The sequence below is a fragment of the Echinops telfairi genome, unplaced genomic scaffold, assembly GCF_000313985.2.
Source record: "Echinops telfairi isolate 266 unplaced genomic scaffold, ASM31398v2 ScPeMD7_1;HRSCAF=3_0, whole genome shotgun sequence".
Taxonomy (NCBI): Eukaryota; Metazoa; Chordata; class Mammalia; order Afrosoricida; family Tenrecidae; genus Echinops; species Echinops telfairi.
Window position 1 is genome coordinate 20,552,696 of NW_022103896.1, and position 22,070 is coordinate 20,574,765.

The 22,070-nt window shown below is 39.7% G+C and overlaps 1 pseudogene; it reads right to left on the minus strand.

The window, feature by feature from the left end:
- Positions 1-17,214: 17,214 nt before the first annotated feature.
- Positions 17,215-17,883, minus strand: LOC105979336 (annotated as a pseudogene).
- Between the last annotated feature and the right edge of the window lie 4,187 nt (positions 17,884-22,070).

Sequence of the window (22,070 nt, forward strand, 5' to 3'; positions counted from 1 at the left end):
GTCCTTGTTAAAATGAAGTGGGGTAGGGTTGCTAAAATGCGAGCAACTTATCAAGAAGAACAAATCCCTTAGCTGATTAGCATGGATGAATGCAGCATTTTTGTGCTGGAGAGAACAGGTCTTACTTAAGAGATTAATTTAGAAAGTAGATTTTAGAGAGGGAGATAACTGACACTGGAATAAAAGAATCCAGAATCAAAGATCAGAAAGTGTTCATGGACAAGATAAGAAGACTTAGAGGGGTGGAGTGCTCAGCAGACAAAAGGGAAGAGAATGGGAAGGGAATGTCAGAGGCTCTGAGACCAACTCTCCATGCACAACTGTGAAGGACCTTCGGGATTCCCTACCTCAGCGCCTCTATGTCCCGTATATGGAAACTGGGACTCAGATCATGTAGTGACTTGCCCAAATCCAGTTGATGAATTAGTGGCAGACTAAAGAGCAGAGATTTAGATTCCTGACTTTACTCATTCTGCCAAATTGAAAGGGGGAAACGTGGAGGCTCACCTCTAAATTGGGATAGTTGGTTAAGTGTTTCCAGCTCTTCTTTTCAAGGTACTTTAGCATTCTTTTCCTTTGGCTAATCCAAGTGTTGATTTAAGAGAGAGAGAAAAAGAGAGAGAGAGAGGCCGAGAGAAAGAGAAAAGAGAGAGGGAAAAACATTAGATGGGTGGTTTACATGAGGATTAGGATGCAAAGATACGTTTACCCCCATTAGGAACATCTTGATATATATATATATATCAAAACAAACAATATATATATATGTTTTGTCTATTAAATTAATAATTTTATTGGGGGGGGGTCTTAAAAATCTTATAGTAGAAATACAAATCTTAGTAGAAAGAAATTGTTTTGGAAATGTTGATGGCAACATATGTACAAGTGTGCTTAAAATACAATTGGATGATGGATTGTCATAAAATTAGTAAAAACTAGATATTTAAGAGCAGAAAAGTGCTCTTGCATCAAAGAGTGGTGCAATATGCAGACATATTTTCTCTTCTCTTCCCACACTCTCATCTTCAAAATAATACCAGACAGTACTAGACATCAAAGACAGCCAGCTGAGCCTGGAGGAAGTGCCTGTTCAAACAGGGAGGGACTCTGCAGGGTAAGTCCCAAACAAATAGGCCCTGGTGACAAACGGGGCAGAGAGACATGGCCATATTTGCCAACGTCTCCCAAACAGATGGGTCTAACCCACAAACATTATGAAATGTTTCCCTGATAAGGTTGGTGATTGATTCAGCTTTGTGGAAGAATAATGTTTGATAAAAACAGCTAAGAGAGATAAAAAATGTCCCACTTAATTTTCTTTTTTAACTGAAGGACAATATTATAGTGCAACGAAAAGAGAATGTAGTTCAGAATCATATGACATAGCTTTTTGGTTTTGTTTTGTTTGATTTTGAAATCTTAGCCCCGGGATACAGAAAAGGGTAATCTGACAAAAGAATTGTGAGATGGGAAAACACAAATTTTATTTGATTTCTGTTTTTAACTATGATCTGTATCTTTCAAAGACAGCATCAGATCTAGGTTAAAGGCAGTGTTAAGAAGTTAAGTCACCACCCATCTGCCCATTTGTCATGTGTTCCTCTGATGCTGGAAGCCTTGCCACCCATATTTCAAACAGGAGAAGGCTCACGCCTAGTGGACAGGTGTCAGGGAAGCATCTAGACTAACACAAACTAGGAAGGAAGGCCTAGTGATATAATTCCAAAAATGAGCCAATGAAAACTCTATGGATCATCAGAGAGTTTGTCCAGTATCACGCTGGAAGGTGGACCTCTCTATTGAGAGGGACTCAAAATACACAGCAGGCAAAACAGCCACACACATCCCAATGATTGTGAGACGGTGCAACACCATAAGGTGGTCGTGAGACAGAGACAACTCAATGGCAAGTAACAAGAAGCAGCTTAGAATACGTGGATTCATACAATTTCTTGGTCACTGAACATATTACCAAGAAGAACAACCCCTGGAGTTTTTAGAGAGAAGCCATTCAACGTCAAACTACTGAAAGGGACAAGGTATAATGTTTCAATCTTATGTGGGAGAGAGGTCGTGAGTAAGCCACAGATAATAGACTGAAAGTAAATATTTACAATGCAAGAGTTAATAGTTCTATCTTACCAAAAGATAGAATTATGCATTACTAATGATTAATTACTAATTAATAATAAAAAGTCTTAAAGTCAACAAAAAGGATAAACAGATTTGAACAATTTATAAAAGCCCTGTAGATAGTTATTATCCATATAAAATGATGTTTATTAATATCAAAAGAAATACAAAATAATGAGATATGATTTTCCCTATCAGATTGGGAAAATAAATAAATACCCAGATTGGGTGTTTTAACTGTCAACAGGGAGAAAATATTTTGTAGAAAAATATAGTGTTATAAACATTGCTTATATTCTTATACCCAAAATACTACAGAAAGGATTATGGGCACATCCAATGACAAATGGACAAGTGTATTTGCTACAATATTACTTAAAATATTGAAATTAGAATAAATTTAAATACTCATTTCCTAGGACATTTTTAGCTTCAAATAGCATTAAAAACATTTTGAAATGGCTTTTCCAGAAGCACATTTTATTATCTCATGTGTGAAAATTTCCTGGGAAGAACACCTTGAGTATTGATTATTTTGTCTACTGAAGGATACCACCAAGAACCTTTGTTCCTGCCATCTTTGTTTCTCTGTGTGACATGTGAACTTTTTCTTACAATCACTCCTCACATCGACCTAACATGGTACCAAAAATCCAGACTTCACACCAATATTCGAGCAAAACAAGGACGGCCATTTTGTTCATTTATTTACCAATGGAAACATCTTCCCAAGACACTTCCTTTGGTCAAAATTGCATCACACACCCCTTAAGAAAATGCCTGGCAAGGAAATCAGGACCCGCCTCTGCTTGGCTTAAGAAAGAAAATGACATTACAGCAGAGAGTGGGCATCTTCATGTCCTTGAACTATCATACCGGAAATACCATAAGTGGGTGCTTTAATGAACAGAAATAAATCCTCTTACACAGTTAAGGGGCTACCAAGTTCAGGGCAGGGAGATTTCTAGGGGAACATCCTTGTCTCTTTCCAGCTTCTGTTCCCTACTTCCTTGGCAAGAAACCCCACGTGGCATCGATCCTCCCCAGTGTGTCCTAATTGCTTCTGTACGTAAACGGCTCCTTTTCCATGAGGGGCTTCAAAAGGCTGACAGAAAAAAAATACATTACCTTTTCATTTTTCTATGAACATTTTGGAGTCTCTTTGGAGCCCTGGTGGCATAGTGGTTACAAATTAAGCTGCGATTCACAATGTCAACAGTTCAAAACTACCATCCATTGTGAGGGAGAAAGATTGGCCTTTCTACTCCCATAAAGAGTTAGCAGTCTCAGAAATTCATAGACAGTTCTACCCTGTCGTATAGGGTCACTTTGAGTCAGCATTGACTCAATGGCAGTGAGTTTATTTTTCATTTTCGGTATCTTGAAAGTGGTTGACTTAAAAACACAACTTATAAGATGAAAGCTTAATAAGATAACAAAGAAAACCTAAGTCCCAGGTGGAATTCTACGCATCTGCATAGGGTTAGGTTTTACAACACATAGTTACAACACATAATTAAATTCATAACAGTGTGTTACTCAAACTACATCTGAAATCTACCTAAAAGGAATAGAGACAGACATGAAACGAAAATATTTCATACTAATTGGAGGGAAAAAAGTAGAACTGTTGAATAAGATTTTGAAATAAATAGTCACAATAGGAGGGATTTTCCCGAGATGACAAATTTAACTTGAATTTCAGAACCTTGATGCAAAAAAGATTTTTTTTTTGCAGGTACTGTGCAGGTACTGACGCAGGGACCGAGGTTCCTCCGTGTCAAACACGTAGCAAGGATACCTGCACAGATACTGCACTGTCAGCCTTGAGAATGGGTTGTATCACTCCCCTTAATCAGAACACAGTTCCCCAGCTCCAAGTGCAATAGAGCCTGAGAATATAATTGGTGTGCCCAGCAAAAGTGAAGCAAAATCCTCGTCTGGTTAACCTAGAGCTTTGTCTCTGTCTAAGTGATTTAAAATAATATTGCTTTCACTTGGTACATCTGATCATTTTGGGGGGAAGAGAGAGCAAATCAGTTTAATAACTTTGTAAATTGAACGTGTTATGTGTATACAGGAGGGGAATCAATCCCTGGTCCTGTCTGATACGTAATTTTACCTAGTCCTGATGATATTTCATCTTACTTTCTTTACATGAAACCCCCCTCTCTCTTTCTCATTCATGATGAGGCCTTTGCTAGAGAAGAAAACTACACTCTAGAGTATAGACTGATGTCTTAGAGCATCTTGAGAGATTGAGGATCCAGAATCAGTGTGGCAAAAGAAGGCAGGGTATTCTCACTAGAAATCTTAATAACACATAGGACTTTTAATATGTGTTAGAAACTTGAATGAAAAAATAACAGTTGCTATTGAATACATTTGGACTCATCGGGACTCTTACATGTGCTGAGTTGAACTGTGCCCCATAGGTTTTATGTGGGTACGATCTCTCCAGGCCTTTCTTGCCAGAGACCTCTTTGTGGCAACCAGCCTTTCCATTTGTTGTTGATCACTTCATGGCTTGTGCTACCCCAGAACTCCAGAAGATTAGTATGAGCCATTTATGTGATCATATGCTAGTTTATCTAAAATCAAACCTGCTCAGAAAAAAGGACTTATTTCAGTCTGTGGGTTTCTAAAACTTTTCATTTTCTTCCCCCTTTGTTTACAGCAGAATAAGCACAGAGTAGGTGAAGAGGTAAACACACAAATAGGAAATTATAATAACTTGGTAGTGGTAATTGAAAATCAGGAGATAATGCAGTGAGAGATATTTGCATGGGGTACATATATCAATTACAAAAACAAACAAACAACCAGACTCATTGCCATTGTGTCGATGCTGATGCATAGTGACCCTATAGGACCGCGTAGAACTTTCCCTGTGAGTTTCCAAGAATATAATTGTTACCAAGAGTGGAAAGCCCTGACTTTCTCCCATGGAGCAGCAGGTGGCTTTGAACTGCTGACCTTGTGGATCCCAGCTCAATTTGTAACCACTATTCCACCAGGGCTCCTATGGCAATAGCAGAGAAATAAAATTATCCTAAATAGCCTGAATGATATTCCATAGACATGATACTTAGTTTTTGCATTAATAGATTAAGAAATACAAATAAAGCAAAGTGTTCTAGGGACCTTTGAGAGAGAGAAAATGCCTAGAGGAACACAGATTGAGTGGTCTTCAATGGACAGTTCCACAGAACACCTGTCAGCCTGTCACCCTGAGATAAAGGCATAGAACATGGAGAATCAGAATTCATTGTTGTTGGCTGTTGTCCAGATATACAGATGGTTACCACGAGCTAGTTCCAACTCAAAGCAACCTTACGTGCAACAGAACAAAACTCTGCCAGCCCGGAGCCAACCTCACAAGTATTCTGAGGTTGGAGCCCATTGATTCAGCCCCTGGGTCAACCCATCTCCTTGAGCATCTTCCTCTTCTCTGATGACCCTCTACCGAATTAGAAGTAAGTTTGGTGAACTTGGAAGACTATGATATAGCAAGTCCCCTCTGATCCCCACCATTGCTGGCACTGATCTTTCACTAAAATCAGATTTTACCTCTCTCAGAGGTTTCCAGGGTACTTCTTTAATTCACATACCATTTTAATACTTGGGGATAGATTGGCTCTTATGCTTCTTCACATTATATGATTACTCTTCATTATTGGCACATAATGTGCTCCTTCAAACAGACACACGTGTTATACATTGCATAGGTCATAAAGGCATGGCATCCTTTGGAGGCAAAGTAAACGCAAGCACTTCTGGAAATGTATAAAATAGAAATCGTTTCCTTCAGGTAAAAAGGACCATCATTTAGATAGGTCCTTATGCTGGATGAGAACTCATGACTAAGCATTGTGGCATGGCTTGCTCTAGGACTCATCTGGTTTGTGCTCTGTGCAGCCCACCTGTTTCATTTACAATTGAACTCTGCTTCCACTCCCTTCATTTCCAACAGGACTGTTAGTTCCATTCACCAAGATCTGTCACACCCTCAAGTTGAGACAAGCACACATGAGCTCATTTGGTTCTACTGTCCAGAGCTTAGATCTAGAGCTCTTCTGAAAGTGAAGAATAATAGTCTCTTCCCATAGCCACCTTGGGAATGTCAATGTCTCATAGTCCCTTTAAGATCCACGCTGTTAGAAGACTGAATTAACTAGCCTATTTGGGTTCACAAGGCATCCCTAGTGGCATAATGGGTTACACATTGGGCTGCTAATTGCAGAGAAAGAGGAAGCATTCTATTCTCATAAACATCTATGAGAATTACACAGAGTCAAGTCTACCCTGTCCTATAGGGTCATTATGAAGTTGTTGCTTTTTTTCTTTAGTATTTCAGTTCACAAGCCACCAGACTCCAGTCCTTCTACAACCACCCCTGTTGGCAGTCCCAGGTTCTTATAAATCGGTGGAGAATATCTGGATGATGCAAATGGTGAACACGTTTGGCTGCTAAGAGAATAGTTGGAGGGTTGAGACCCTCTGGAAGTGCCTTGGAAGAAAGGCAATGGTGAGCTACTTTCCAAAGCTAGACGTTAAAAGATCAATGGGACACAGTTCTTTGTTGACATATAGACAGATGGCTACCATGAGTCGGCATCTGATTTGACAGCAGCTGGTTGGTGTAGAACATAACAGCTGAGCTCATTGCTGGAAAACCAAACCTCCTAAGGCATCAGACTTCGAATCTCTGTCCCTCCAACAACAACCCTTGCAAAACTTAGCAGTCCTTGAATCTCCAACTCCCTCCATGACTCTAGGGCCCAACCTACAATTCCTCTATTGTTTAGCCAAAGCTACACCTGCTTTTTATGGACAAGACAAAGGAAGAGCCATGTTGCTCTATAGACACATTTTACTAGGGTGACTTCACTATTGTGCACATGCTGATCCTAGATGATCCATCTTCTGAAAATAATTAACAATTGCTCATAACTCCCATTGTATCTCACCTCTTAACACCATGATGTCTTTCACAAGAAAGAAGGCGAAGGAGAGAGGCAAAGACTTTCTTCTGAGTAGCAACTCAGTGCAGATGGGCCAAACTCTCAGATAAATGGAAAAACAGGCCGAAATAAATATGGAAACTTACCACACATAATAGATCCAGGTAGCGCTGGGATAATATTTTCTTTTAAAACTATTCATTATACTTGTCCAGGGACCTGAAAATCATTGCTCTGTAGCCAAACAAAGCAGAGGGAAAATGTTGGATTTCAAACTGATTCATTTCCCTATTCAAATAGCTCTCAATAACTAAAATAAACATTGAGAAGGGCCCATGGTGCTCTAGGTACTCAGAGAAGATGTGTTAAGTATGCCTTCCTACAGGCAAATGATACAAGTAGGTTGTGGTGCCCTCTGAGTTGGGTTGGATGCTTAACCGCATCAAAACAACCAGGCATTCGACCAGAGAAAGAGAAAGATTTACAGCTTTGAAGTGCTAAATAGCTCAGCCAGAGCAGAAATTGACTCAATGGCAGTGGGCTTTGGTTATTTAGGGGCACTGGGGTCTGTACCAGTGGTATTTATATTATTCACAATTATGATCAACAGAAGATACCACATGTTGAGTAACACAGTGGGTAAGAAAACCAGCATTAGAGGTAGATCATCCTAGGCGTGAGTCCAAGAACTCAATCTGCTATGCTCTTACTCACCGATGACACTCATGTATCTTCATGTTTTTATGCCTCATTTTCCTATTTATAAAGTGGAGCTAATAATAATACCTGTTTCCTTAGCTATGGGCTTTCTAAATACTTAATATTATTAGGATAATAATTAATACCTCATGATTTTTCGGAGGACGAGAATTAAATGAGACAATAGACATCTTTTAATTAAAATATTTTAAGTGACTTGCAACTTAGCCCACGGTGATCACGTCAACTCTGACTCATAGCAATACTATAAGACAGAGCCACTGCCCCACGGGGTTTCCCAGGATGTAAACTTTTATGGAAATAAGCTGCCACATATTTCTCCTGAGGAGTCGTTGATGGATTTGAGTCACTGACCTTTCATATGGTGGCAGAGCATTTGACCACTTCTCTACCAGGGCACTAACCTTACACACAGATATCTAATAAACGTCTGCTGTTAGGATTATAATATACCTTTCTCTCTTCTGTAAGGCTGAACTTCTGCATAAGTCTATTTTGTTCATTCACAGTGATCAATGCTATGGCTATCTGGCATTTTAAAATCATCCATCTCATGTTAGGTAAATTTTACCTCAATTTAATTTAATTCCTTAAAAATTGTTTAAAGGAAACAAGCTACAAGGAATAATAGAGAGATCAAAATGGAAACAAAAGCTGACCTCAGAATATCCATAAGAAAGCAAAATATCACAATGCACAAAAATTATGATAAAAAGTTAGTTAGCTCCAAATAGCTTAATTAAGGAAGAGCTGTCCTCTCAAAGTCCAGTTGACCATAATAATGCAGAAAGAGTAAAGCCATCAGGACATTCATTTGCTAATGGGGCATAGCTCAACTTGAGAAGAAATAGATGCAAACATCAATGAATTATTGGAACTCAGAATGTACCTAGTATGAATCTGGGAAAGTTGGAAGGCATTAAAAATGAAATGCAAAACATAAGGATCAATATCGTAGGCATTCATGAGCTGAAATGGACTGGTCTTGGCCATTTTGAACCACAAAATCATATGGTTTTCTATCCTTGGAATGACAGAGTCAAGAGAAGTGGTATTGGAGTCATCATCAAACGACAGTTCAAGACTTATCTTGAAGTGCAATGTTGTCTATGATAAGATAATACCTATCCTCATACAAGAAAATTTACCAATACAACTGTAACTTAAATGGATGCACCCACTAAAGCTAGTTCCACCAATGTCTTCAGTTTGAAATTGATCAAACATGCAATCAAGATGAATTGACAATTATTGGTGATTGGAATTAAGAAGTTGGAAACAAAGAAGAAAGAACAGTAGGTTGGAAAATAAGGTCGGTGACTCAAATTCATCGATGACTCCTCAGGAGAAATATGTCCTGGGGATAGAAACAAAACTGGAGATTACATAACGGAATTTTGCAAGACCAATGATTCCTTCATCACAAATACCTTTCTTCAACAACAGAAATCAAACCTACAAAACTATGGGGGAAAGATCATAGAGAAACTTAACATTAGTATTTACCTGGCAAAGGGCCAACGGTGGGACAGAGTATCAGTTGATCATCTGCAAGTTCGGATTTAAGTTGAAGAAAATGAAAATAACTCCATGAGAGCCCAAATAAAAACTTGATCTAGTCCACCTGAATATCTAGATCCTCTAAAGGACAGATTTGGCACATTAAACACTCATGACAGAAACCGATGACCTATGGGAGGGCATCGAGAACATCAGACATAGGAAAACAAGAAGATCAACATGAATGGCAGAGAAGACTCTGACACTTGCTTATAATCTGAGAGCAGCTAGAGCAAATGGAAGAAATGAAGTAAGAAACACTGAACAGAAAATTTCAAAGGGCAGTTTGAGAAGATAAGCAAATTATTATAACAAATGTGTACAAAATGTGAGGAAATGCTCAGCATATCTTAAACTGAAAGAACACAATAAAAATTTTAAGCTACGTGTGGCAATATTGAAAGATTCTTTGGGAAAAATATTGAATGATGCAGCATGAATATATATATAAAATGGAAAGAATACAGGATCACTGCACCTAAAAGAACTCGTCAATATTCAACCACTTCAAGAGGCAGCATGAAGTTCAAGCTGCATTGAAAGCATTAGCCAAAAGCAAGGCTCCAGGACTTGATATAATACCAATAGAAATGTTTGTCTATGCCAAGGCAGTTACTTAGCCAACTGACTGAAAAAGATCCATATCTGTACCCATTCCAAAGAAAGGTGACCCAACATAATGCTTACATTTTGAACAATATCATCACATACAAGTGAAAATTTGCAAACACCATCCAGCAGTTGAAGCAGTATACTGACCAGGAGCTGCCAGAGGGCCAGGCTTCCTTCAGAAGATGTGGATGGATCTTGGCCGAGAGCAGAGAGTACCAGAAATATGTTCACTTCTGTTTTGTTGACGATGAAAGGGTATTCAATTGTGTGGATTATAACAAACTATGGATAGCCTTGAGAAGAATGGGAATTCCAGAACACTTCATTGTAGAAGCCGTTCACACGCAGTAGTGTGAACAGAACAAAGGAGTACTGTCTAGTTGAAAATCAGGAAAGGCGTGCATCAGAGTTGTATCCTCTCACTATGCTTATTCCATCTCTATGCTGAGCAAATAGCTAGAGAAGCTGCATTATATGAAGAAGCATGCTGCCTTAAGATCAGAGGAAAACTTACTAACAACCTGTGATATGCTGATGACATAACCTTATTTTCAGAAAGTGAGGAAGACTTGAAGCACTTGTTGATGAAGATCATGGAGTGCAGCCTTCAGTATGGATTACAGCTCAATGTAAAGAAAACCCAAATCCTCACAACTGGGCCAGTTGGAAATATCATGATAAATGGAAAAAAGATTGAAGTTGTCAAGGACATCATCTTGCTTATATCCACAACCAGGGCTCATGGGAGCAGCAGTCAGGAGATCAGAGGACAGATTGCATTAGGTAAATCTGCTGCCCATGACCTCTTCGAAGTACTGAAAACCAAGAATGCTATCATGAGGAAGGTGCACCTGAGCCAAGCCAGGGTATTTTCACTTGACTCATATTCATGTGAAAGTTGGATATTGAATAAGGAACACCGAAGAAAAATCGATACACTTGAACTATAGTGTTGACAAAGAATCTTGACAGCACCATGGACTATCAAAAGCACGAGCGAATCTGTCCTGAAAGAAGTACAGCCAGAATGCTCTTACAGGCAAGGATATGGAGACTTGGTCTTAGGTACTTTGGAAATGATATCGGGAGAGCTTTGGCACTGGAGAAGTACATCATGCTTCATTCGATGGAGACGCAGTGAAAAATTGGATGGTCCTCGACACCATGGATTGACACAGATGTTGTAATAGTGGACATTCAAATATAAGAGTAGTTAATTAATTGGATAGCACAGGACTGGGTGGCCCTTTCTTCTGCTGCATCTCAGGTCACTAGGAGTTGGAAATGATGTAATAGCACCTAAGCATTACAACCACAAATGAATGGAGTTTTCATTCACACCTATGAGTGAAGATAGAGACCCCAGGACTGTCAGGAGAGAGCAATCATAATCATAACAGTGAAAAGAGCCTGAACTATATGTGACAGCACACGGGAAAAAAGAGGCAAAAGTGAAAACACTGACTATGGAAGGAGGAAATGAGAGAGATACAATGAAGGCGTTGCTCTTAAAATAATTCTACAATGATATAGCCTTTTAAGTTAAGTGACTGCATCTGTTGGCTCAAAAGTTAACTTTAAACAATATTAGCCTCACCCCTCATCCCCAAAAATCTAATAAATGAGGGCATTTTAAGAATCAAAGCTTATCCAGTCCAGCCAAGCTTCAGAGATTATTATTGATCATCCCAATTTTGAGCCAAAGTGAATAGTAGCCTTAAAATATTTTAGCCAATTCACCCATATGGATAGCATCTGTTTCACCATGAGAATCCATTCCCAACATTCAGTCCTGCTCATCAGCAAAGATAAACTTATAAATGCCTCTGTTTGGTGGACTTCTCAATACCGTGCTCTCTGACTGCCCCTGGGGTGTGATTCCCGACCGCATATCTAGCCAGCTAGATGCAGAGCATACGTTTATCTGATACTCACCATTTTTCCCCCCAAAACACGAGAAGTCAGCATAATAGCTCCCTTTCTCCAGATTCATTGCAGTGAGAATGCCTTGAAAGGAGAAGGTTTGACAAAACTTAAAAAGCATGAAGATTTGTTCTCCTTCCTCATTTCAGACACTCGCAGTCAGGGATGTGTATAGTGCAAGGTTGATGAGCTGCCTTTGAGATGGCTCGCAGTGACCCTATAGGGCAGAGCAGAGCTGTATCACAGCCTTTCCAAGGCTGAACATCCGTATAGAAACAGAATGAAACACGTTTGTTCCTCCTATCAGGTGGTGGGATTGAACTGCGGAACTTTCAATTAGCAGTTGCTTTAACCACTTTAACCATGGCACCATCCAAAGTCCCCACAAGGCATATGTTCAATCAAAAATGACCCACTGTCGTAGAGCTGATTCTGACAGATAGAGTCAAAGGACCCCATAGGATAGAGGAGAACTACCCGTTGGAGGTCTTGAGACTTGAAATGTTGATCAGAACCGACACTCCCATCTTTCTCCTGGTGGCTGGTTGTTTTGAACCACTGACCCTGTGGTGTGTCGTCCATTATCCTATGACGGCACCTAGGCATATGCAAAACTCACTGCCATCGAGTCCCTGGTGACTCATAGTGACCCCCTGTGGGTTTCCAAGACTGTCACTGTTTGTGGGAGTAGAAAGCCCAGTCTTTCTCCTGCGGCTGCTGGTTTCAAACTGCCGACCATGTTGATCGCTGCCTGACTTGTAACCACTACATCACCAGGGCTCTCTGAGGCACGAGGCACACGATTTGTGCTAATACATATTTAAATTAACTGCTGGTGCTTTAGTATTTTTGGATAATAAAAGATAACAACACAATTACAGTCCTATCCTGAGTTCTCTGCATTTTCTTTCATTTCTTTCACAAAATTGAAAAACACAAAGAAACCCGCTGTCATGAAGTCCATGCTGACTCTGAGGGACCCTACAGGACAGGATAGAACCTCCCCCGAGATTTCCAAAGCTGTGACTCTTTACAGGAGCAGAAAGATTCATCTCCCCACCCCCACACCCAGAGCAGCTGGTGGGCTCAGACTGCTGAACTTGACCTTAGCAGCTCCACAATACCACAAGGCTCCAAAGGCAAATGCTAATTCTTGGAAAGTAATCTTTTCCCTTTGTTAATGGCATATTAAAGTATTTAAAATGAGAACAGAACTTTATACCACCAAGAAAAAAGCTGAGAGTGGAGTGTGTCCTCTGGACCTCGCATCCTGTACTGAGAAACTCCTAGACCACGGAAGATTGATGCTAACACACAGGAATGTTTCCAAGATTTGTAGCTGTTGAAAAGATCCTAAGGCCTTTCTCCAGACTAGAGAGAGAGAGCACCTTCCCATAAAACTAGCACTTTGAGTTTGAACTTGTAGCCCCCTAAACTCTACAAGAATAACTTTCTGTTTGTTAAAGTCAAAATCATAATTTAATATGAAAATGGACACAGATTTAGAATATTAAGTTCATACAGTTCCCCAATAAATATGACAACACTGTACTTTTGCAGAACGTAAAAGAAATGGGTGATTGTAAGAAGTTAAGCCCATGTAGTTGCCTTGTATTAACGTCAATTAGCAATTGTCAAAGTCAATGTCAGATGACCAGCCCTGAGTGCACCACGTTAAGTGCTTGACTGCAAACCCAAAGAGGGATGGTTCCAACCCCCACCTCCTCAGCAGGAGAAAAACAAGACAATCTGTTTCTGTGAAGACTGACAGACTTGTAAAACTATGGGGCAATTCTGCTCTGTCCTATATAAGTCAGAATAAATAGCATAATTAAAAGTAGATACAAGTAAGAGTATTTCTGTCTGAACCATGTTTTGAATGGTCATTGTATTAGTCTAGGTACTTTAGATAAACAAATCCACAGCAACCCATGTATAAGAGAGTTTTATGTAAAGAAAGTGTGCATCATGAAAACATCCCAACCCAATGCTGCCCAAGACCACAAGTCCAACATTAACCCATTAACCCAACACCAGTCCACAAAGTCCTCCACCTCACAAAACAGAGGCAATGATGCCAACTGCAGGAGGAAACCTGAGTCAGTGAACGAATAAGCATCTCAGCACTAGCAGGGGTCTCCACACGGCTGCTCCAGCAACCAGGGCTGCATTGGGATAGGTCCATGTGGCTTCTCCTTGGGGACGTCTTGTAGGAAGTCAATCTTGCAAGCTGAAGCAGGGAACTAGCTAAGGCAGCTGCACCCTGGACTGACCATCACAAAGCAGGAGACCCGAGACTAGAAAGGCGAGGCTCCACCACCCATTTATCCCTCCGCCTTTCAATTAGCCCCACATGTGTTCATCGGCCAGGTTGGCACAATTAACTAACTCAGTCATGTTACATATTAAATATTTTCCTCAGAGGGACTTGTGGCCCAAGGGTTGGAAATAACTTCTTATTAAAGATGGACAAAGGGCCATGGATGATACTTGCGTTGAGGACAGCTTGTTGGTAGCAGGTCAGAGGTATATACATTTCCCACCACTTAGTGGCTTAATGGTGACAGAGCCTACTCACCACTGGACACTTAGAAGGAACAACGCAAGTATTATTAATAAGTCAACTGTTCAAGTGTTAATAATGCAAGTGTTAAGGGGGTGGGTGAAACCATGTCTTGCTATTATTCTTCTTTCGATTCATCTTTGTGGGTGTCCTGGGAAAGAAATCCCACTTACAAGTTACTCTCCAGTGTGAAGACACTGCCGGTCATATCTCCTCTCCTCTCTTCACCTTTTCCGACAAGCTCCCATTTACACGTCCACACAAAATCCTGGTTCTTTCCCTATACCAGCACAGTAAGTGACACATTCCAGAAAGGGGCTTCTTCTCACATGAAGTGGCCAAACTCTTAGCAAGAGGTATGCTAGCCTTTCGTCAGGGTGGAAGCTTTTGTTTAAAATCACAGGCACTAGCACACTAGGTGAAATGCCAACTTACCTCTAGAGTGGCCAAATGACACAGCCTAATGTAGCAAAGATTTCCCCATTCCCACCTCCCACAAATATATAAATATGTGGAACCAAATAAAAGATGAGGACTGTTCTATTGTGACTCATTCATTCCCTTAATGTTTATGAGACACCTACCCTGTAGGAGGGCCTGTGGGTGCCCCTCTGACTCAACAGGACAGCTAGGAGGGTCAACTGCTCTGCAGGAAATTCTATACACAGACTCCCAGAGAGTTAGCTCCACCTGAAGTCTCCTTCTCCCCCTCCACCCTCACCCCCCCGCAGCAGCTGAGAGCAGACAGGAAGCGTGGGAGAACGTGGGTGGGGCCAGGAAGGAAACCAAGTCTTGGCCTAACCTCCCACCTGGACTTCCTTTCTTCTCCCTCCTACTCCTGTTTTTCAAGGCCATTTTTTCCCCTTCCCCTTGGACAAGGAATAAAGGTAGGATGGCGTGCAAATTACTGGTTGGAGCCTGTGGCAGTTTTTAAGTCACCCACAATTCTCACCCTCAGGTCAATTAGATTCCCTGGCCTGTCAGTTTCCTCTCGCCTCTTAAATGCACACCCCACTGTCAGGCTACAGGGTCTCCAGACACTCAAAGGTAAGCCTCTTCTCTTTATGAACTACTGGCTGGTGGGTTTGTGAGTTGCTACAGGTTTTTCTCAACCTCCCCACTGTAGGTCGATGCCAGGTATAGAAGTAAATGGGCTCAGCTGGTATGAATTCAAATTCCCTTGGTTTAATGTTTCTTATTACCTCTCAGTCCTGAGGAAAATTACTTAAAGCCTTTGAACCGACCTCCTACTATGGGAAATGTGGTTTGAATTCAACAATCCTACATGTAGCTAAACCAAACCTAACTCACTACCATTGAGTCTATTCCAACTCATTGCTACCCGACAGGACAGGGTAGAACTGTTCCTGTGGGTTTCCAAGGCTCAAAATACTTACAGGAGCAGAAAGCCTCATCTTTCTCCCTCAAAAGGTACTAGTAGATTCAAACCACTGACCTTGCAGTTAGTAGCCCAACACAACCCTGTATACCACCAGGGTCAGGACTCCTGTAGGGTCTATATGTTACATGATGAGGATAGTTATGTTTATTAAATTGCAGCTCCAACTTAACTGACAATCTAATTAAGCCTAACATGTAGGCAAGTTATGTTAAAACGTTAGGCTGTGAACCTAAAGGTCAGCAGTTTGAATCTACCTGCCACTCCAGGAAGAATGACATGGCAATATGTCACCACGCATACTTACCGCCTTGGCGACCCTCTGGAACAATTCCTCTCTCTTCTCTAGGTTCGCTGTGAGTAGGATTCCATTTGATCACAAGAGAACTTTTTTAGACTCTAAAACATACTTCTTTTTCCACTTACAATGAACAATTCCATCATGACTTTATAAATATTAAATCAGAGTTACAGAAAATTCCACAGATAAGCAGGAACATATGATATTTCTACATTTATCCTTTCTCGTGCCGAGGATTTTAATGGCTATGTTAGGGGAGAAGGCTACATGGCCAGACACCGGCAAAGGGATTTTCCTTTGTTCCTTCCTTGATTCAAGCTTAGGAGGCTCTGTGCACAAATGTTAATGTTCAAAAATGACCTTATAGGTTTCTATGCCCAAACAATATATGGATACACTTCACATATAAGGTTTCCATAATGTAAACAAAGATTAGACTATTCATTCTGTTTTTATTTGTGTGTATAAAATAGTACACACATAGCTGGTACATTTTTTTTAGTTTTAACTTTAGGAAAAAGAAAAGATAATGAGGAAAAAGTTTCTAAAGGTCTCAGTCCCTTGTATAAAAGTTGAAACTCAAACCAGAGACCACTTTCAAATACAGTCATTAATTCTGGATATTACATGAATTACACTAAGGAATTAGAAATTACCTTAGAGCAGTGCTGAATACTTAAAAAAAACACATTAAATTATGTTGTAGAACACGGTGGTTTCTATAACTTGGGACAATTTTCAAAAGCAAACTCCTGTTTCCATATTATAAGAAGACAAGAAACTTTCCATATTCCTCATTCAATATAGATTTTAAAAGTTCATGGTGATTTATTTTGATAAAGGCAAAATGGCACGTTGTTGTATTTGCATGAATTCTTATCTCCTTAGTAGTTTCTAAACACAAAATATGCTTAGCATAAATGCATATCCATTTGGTTTCCAAAGCAAGATATGCATTCAACCATTATTAAATTGGAAAAAGTTTATGAACAAAAAGAAAAAGGATTTGAATTTAAAATGCTTGCCACCTTTATCTTTTCTAATTTGACAACAGCTTCAAGAATTGAGATCTAATTGGCTTCTTGAGTAGCGCGCAAGGAGCACAGCTCAGTCTTCTATTTTCACACTCCTCAGTCCCATCTTTTGTCTGTGGCTTCCTTTTGCAACGTGAAAGTTCATTTCTGCCAACTTCTATCGTTTGTGCTTCCCACCATTTCATTTCATCCGCGTAACGGATTTTATCATCTTTAGCAAGTTGAATACTTGCATACATGCTTTTGAGAGCTAGATGACTCATCCAGTTTTCATTTACAGTTTTCAGCTTAGCTTATGATAAAGCATCCTTAGCTTTTTGAACTTTCAGATATAAAAATGTTATATGCTGAGCAAGGTCTTTTCAGTCCCCTTAGCCTTATAAATGCTTTCTACTTTTTATTAATGTTCGCCTTTACATTATTTTTGCATGATTTCCTTTTCCACAGATACAATCTGACTTGCAGTTAGCTGTTCTCAAACTCAGTTTATCTCTTCTTTTAATGCCAGATAGTCTGCCCTGTAAGCATCTTCATATATATTTTCTCTGAATCAGGATGTTTCCTCCATAGTTGGACAATTTTCCTAATTTGTTCTCGGTTCTTTTGTTAATCCGGCGTAGAATCGGGGTCCAGAGTGTTATGGGTAGCTGTTCTGTAGAATATCTAATGTCCATACGTAAAGCTTCTTTGGATAACTGAAAACTGTCTTAGTACACACACCAACTGTAAATCAAATGCTGTGATGATTCCCAGAGATTGGAAAGTGAGAGTTGGAAACAAGGAGAAAGACCGATAGCTGGAAAACAAAGCGTTAGTGACAAAAATGATGCTAGAGATCTCCTAATAAAATTTTGCAAGACCAGTGACAAATTCATTGCAAACCCCTTTTCTCAGAAACATAAATGTCAGTGTACGTGTGGTGGCAAAGTGAGTTATGCATTGGGTTGTTGCGGAAAACGCAGCAATGTGAACTCCCCAACTGTTTCTGGGGACAAAGGTGAAGCAGGCTGCTCTGAGGAAGATTTTCAGCCTCAGAATCCCTAAGGAGTAATTTACTCGATCTTATAGTGCTGCTCTGAGTTGAAATAGACTCAATGGCAACAGTATTGTTTGTTAGTTTGGTTGGTTCTTTGGGGGGAAGGCTGTGTTTATGCATGTTGAATTTACCAGCTAGAATATGTATGAATCAAATATAATGTCTGTGGGAAAAGATAATGCAGAAACTCAATATCATCCCTCATAAAAAGGCAAGAGGTTCACAGTACAACAGGCCAGCAACTGCTTTAATGCAAGTTCAAGTTGAAGCTCAGGAAATGTAAAACACATTCACAAGAGTTAAATATGGCCTTGAATCTGTCCCACCCGGATTTAGACACCATTGCATAAATAGATAAATAGATATGCTGCACTGAACATGTGGGACATCCAGGGCATCATACAGGAAGAAAGAGAAAGGCCACTAAAAACACAAGAAAGAAAGAAGAGCCCCAGGGGAGTGGCAGAAGAGTCTCAGAAGCTTTCTCTCGAACACGTCATGGCTGCTGTTGTTAGATGCCAGTCTGTTTCACCCCATTGGATCCTGTGTTCAATACAACAAAGCACTGTCCTGTCCTGTAACATCTTCACAATTGTTCTCATGTTTGAGACTATTGTTGAAGTCACTCGGTCAGTTCATCTTGTCTAAGTCCTTCCTCTTTTTCACTGCCTTGATACTTTCCCAAACATGTTGTCCTTCTCCAGGGACTGGTCTTTGCAGACAAGTCCCAAGTACATGAGATGAAGCTTTGCCGTTCTTGCCTGTATGGACCATTTGGGTTGTGCGTCTTCTCAGACATCTGTTTGCTCTGTTGGCAGTACATGGGACTTTCAAGATTCCTTGCTAGCACCATAATTCAAATGCATCAGCTCTTCTTTGGTCTCCCTTATTTAGTGTCTAACTTTCACATGTATATGAGGCAATTGAAAATACCATGGCTTGGGTGAGGTGCACCTTTGTCCTTAAGGTAACTTCTTTGCTCTTCAACATTTAAGTCTTCTGCAGTAGATTTATCCAATGAAATGTTTCATTTCATCTCTTGACTACTGCTTCCATGGGTCTTGATTGTGGATCAGAGCAAGACTAACTCCTTGGTAGCTTCAAAATTTTCTCCATTTATCATGATGTTACTTATTGGTCCAGTTGTGGGAATTTGGGTTTTCTTTACCTTGAGTTGTAATCCGTACTGAACATTGAAATCCTTGATCTTCATCAGCAAGTGTTTCAAGTCCTCCTCTTGTTCAGCAAGCAAAGTTATGACGTCCACAAATCAAAGTTGTTAATAAACCATCCTCCAATCATGATGTCTCATTCTCCTTCATATAAGCCAGCTTCTCTGATTATTTACTCAGCATACAGATTGAATAAGTATGGTGAAAGAATTCACACCTTCCCTGATTTTAAATGTGCTCTATTCCCTTGCTTTGTTCAGACAAGTACCTCTTAATTCAGATACAGGTTTCATATGAGTACAAATAAGTGTTCTGGAATTCACAATGAACTCAAGACTATCCATAGTTTGTTATGATCCACATAGTCTAATGTCTTTTCATAGTTAATAAAACACAACATCTTTCTGGTATTCTGTTTTCAGCCAAGATCCCTCTGCTGTCAGCAATGATATCTCTTGTTCCACATCCTCTTCTGAATCTAGTCTGAATCTCTGGCAGTTCCCCGCTGGAGACGTTCTTGTGAATAAGTCTTTCTCTTATCCCAATGCCACATTATTCGTCATAATCACCTTCTCTGATGATTTGCTTAGCATACAGATTGAACAAGTAGGGTGCAGAGACCTAGAATTGAAAAACCAAAAAAGGAAGAAGACATTCAACATATCTTACCTGAAAGAAGCCAAGAAAACCTTTAAGCCTCAAATTGCCATCTGGAAAGATTCCATGGATAAAATATTAAATGATGGAGGAAGCATCAAGAGAAGACAGGAGGAATGCACAGGGTTACTCTGCCAAAAAGAATGAGTCAATATTGCATCATTTCAGGAGGTAGCATATGAGCAAGCGTATGATGCATAGCGTATCTCAATGTTCTGGGAGGAGAAGTGCAAGTTGCACTGAATGTGTTGCCAAAAACAAAGCTCCCGGAATTGATGGAATACCCGCTGAAAGGCTTCCACAGTTGATGAAGCACTGAAAGCACTCACTCATCCAAACCAAGAAATCTGAAGATAGCTACTTGGTCAACTGACTGGAAGAGATTCATATTTGTGCCCAATTCCAAAGAGAAGTGACCTAACATGATGCCCAAATTATATAAAAATATCAATGATATTGTAAACTTTTTCTAAAGGCCACCCAACAACAATACTTGCAGCAGTACATTGACAGAGACCTGTCAGAGGTTCAGGCAGGATTCAGAAAAGAACTTACAATATGGAATATCATTGCTGATGTCAGATGGATCTTGGCTACAAGCGCAAAATACCAGAAAGACGTTTACTTGTGTTTAGTTGGCTAGGTACAGACATTTAATTGTATATAAGGATAAATGTTTCCACTTTACTAAGTGATTTGAACATTTCAATAGTATTAATATTGATCATCTCCAACACATAGCATGAGGAATTATTTAAGTTTCTACTTCTTCCCAATCTTGATACCAGATTGTATGTTACAATAAAAAGAAGCATGCAATCATTTATTAGGAAGCAGGAACCCAATTATTAAAAAATTCAGTCTTTTGAAACTCAATTAAGTTCTAGCATCTGCTCAACTTTTAAGATTCCTAAGAGTACCTTGTATCAAAATTTACCCCTACACAAATGAAAGAAATATTCTGGTGGTAAGATTAGCTCATCTTCCATCAGGGAGGAAGCGCAGACTTCAAGACATGGGAGTGTGTCTGAAAACGTTAGGTGAAGACCTGAAGCCTCCTGACAGCATGCATCCTAAAATCCAATCCACCGCCCCCACTCAGGCTTTAAAAAGATTGTAGCTGCTTCCAGTATCCTGACCCTGTGAAATGATTCTGAACAATAACTACTCTGCTCAATACTCCCAAATTCCTGTGTATCAGACATGTTATTAGATATCATAGCATTTTATTTGTTATGCAGCTATAAATCAACTGTATTAAATACCACAACATACATCATGATATGTTTGTTTCCACTTTTTTCATTTTACCTTTTAGTGAGTACTTTAACTTGGTCTTTTTTCTTCTCTACTTTGGATTGGAAGCTTATTTATAACTAGAACTACTTATTAATTTTGGATGTCTACTTTTCTATTTAGTATTTAGTCTACCCAGGGTTCACTCTTTGTTCATTGTGGATGTAATTAAGTCCATTATTTTTCTATTAATATTAATTTTAATTCCAAAAGTCTTCAGCAAGATGTCCCACTGCTTTCTCCCCTTTCCTGAGCACGTCTGAGCAAAGGACTCCGATTACTGACATTGTCTCATTCTTTCTACCTCCATTCCCTGATTAGGCCTCACCTGGACCACTTCTCATCTAATTCCCTCTCACAGCTCTTCAAACCAGTGTGTTGTTAATTATGCTCTCAATTCCAGAATTCCCTTTCTGGAGAGTACTAGGATGCTGAATACTTGGCATCTTTATACATTTACAAATATTTTTCTTTAATTCTGCTACTTAAATGGCATTTTGACTGCTCACCAGGTCCATGGTTACACTTCTTTCCTCTTAGTAGTTGACAGATATCATTCTATGATGGATTAGCTCTTGGTTCCACAGATGAGAAGTTCAACATCAACCTGGATCTTTAGAAAATTTAAAACGAGCTTGCTTTTCCTAAATGGAAATTATTAAAGATTTCCTCTCCCCTTGTTATTAAAGAACTTTATTGG